This window comes from Octopus bimaculoides, chromosome 5 (assembly GCF_001194135.2).
Source record: "Octopus bimaculoides isolate UCB-OBI-ISO-001 chromosome 5, ASM119413v2, whole genome shotgun sequence".
Lineage (NCBI taxonomy): Eukaryota > Metazoa > Mollusca > Cephalopoda > Octopoda > Octopodidae > Octopus > Octopus bimaculoides.
In genome coordinates this window covers 110,900,552-110,902,181 of record NC_068985.1, presented here as the reverse complement: position 1 = coordinate 110,902,181, position 1,630 = coordinate 110,900,552, and the positions used below count along the sequence as shown (strand labels likewise).

Sequence of the window (1,630 nt, the reverse complement as noted above, 5' to 3'; positions counted from 1 at the left end):
TATATATATATATATATATATATATATATATATATATACAATAGACCATTATCTATATCTACATGTATTGTAGTACAATAAAGGTCTAATTTCCGCTTCCTGGCTTTCATGTGGTTCCCCCACCCCCACGGCACACTATGTATAATCAGTCAACATCCGTGGTTTGATCTTGCAAAGATAAAGGAAAGTGTTGCATCTTTGATCACAGCGCCCTCTATTGTAGTCTTCAACTCTAATTCTTGCTTAATATATATATATATATGTGTGTATTTCTGTACGTGCGGCTGTGTGTGTGTTTGTGTGTGATGGTATATCTGTGCATCTATGTGCATGTCAGTTGTGTGCGTGGCTATGTGTGTGTGTGTGTGTATGCGCGCGCATTTGGATGGGTGTTTAACTATGCATTTGTGTGACTGTTTGTATATATATACGACTGTATGACCACACGCGCGTGGATGTACATTTGCGTGTATGTGTGTTGTGTATTGGAATGTATGCCTATGTGTGTGTGTGTGTGTGTGGTTATATATGTGTGTGTGATGGTATATGGTAGTTATGTGAGTGTGTGTGCATTTGAGTGAGTGTTTAACTGCGTGTATTTATTATGCGTACACGCGTGTGGGTGTGTTCACTTGTATGAGTATGTGTACATGTTTGTGTATGCATGATTGTGTGTGTGTGTGTGTGTGTGTGTATGAACTATTGTGTTGTGTTTGTAATTACGTGTTTGTATATGTGTATTGTGTGCGTGTGCGTGTGCGCGTCTCTGCCAGTGTGCATGTGTATGTGCGTACACATGCATGTTTTTGCATGTCTGTTGCTTATGCGAGTTAATGTATATGTTTGTATGTGCACGTCTCTATGTGTCTGTGTGAGAGCGTAATCCGGTGTGAGTGTACGTGACTAAGTGTGCGTATGCATGTGTTTGTGTGCGTGTGTGTGTGGGGGTGGTTGCGTGCGCGCTTCATTGGAACAGAATTTCGCAAAAGCAGGGTTCCTCTGTTTGATGCTAAAGTTGCGGCAAACTGATCCTTAGGGAGTCAAATGATGAGAAGAAGATCAAAAATGGGGCCCCGATAACTGATGAAGAAGAAGAAATTGATAATCATTGAAGAATATTTAAGAAGAGAAAACTTGTAGGGTTCAGCAAAGGGGTTTTCTTTTTTTATTTCCTTTGCATTTTTATTTATTTTTATTCGTTTTTATTTATTTTTTTATGTTTTATTTATTATTTTTTGTTCTTTGGCAGGGTAAAGAACTATAAAGAACTATAAAGAGGACCTTGAATTGAATGTAAACCACAAAAGTCAATGATTACGCATCAAAAGGGATTTACACATGCAGTAGAAAAACATGGTTTGTAAATAAAAATATCTGTTTTTTTTTTTGTTTTGTTTTTTTAAGAAATAACATTGATGAGGAGATAAATATACAGAAATGCATGAATATATATCATACATGTATAGAGCACTCCAAGAGGCTTCTTTCGTTAGCTCGGGATGGGATGGGGAAAAGAAACAACTGGTTTCCGTTGTTAATTTATTTAACAGGCTATCAGTGTTCGCATATATCGAGGCACATTCATGTTTGTTTTTATTTATTTATTTATTTTTTTTTTTTAATTTCACTA

At 36.5% G+C, this 1,630-nt stretch overlaps 1 long non-coding RNA gene across 1 annotated transcript in view; it reads left to right on the top strand.

Annotated features, from left to right (window-relative positions):
• Window positions 1–1,383, top strand: part of LOC128247859 (uncharacterized) — a 53,558-nt gene extending 52,175 nt beyond the window's left edge. Inside the window, exon 3 of the long non-coding RNA XR_008264184.1 lies at window positions 1,250–1,383. This is a non-coding gene — a long non-coding RNA (uncharacterized LOC128247859). The remainder of the gene's footprint in view (window positions 1–1,249) is intronic.
• The last annotated feature ends 247 nt before the right edge of the window (window positions 1,384–1,630 follow it).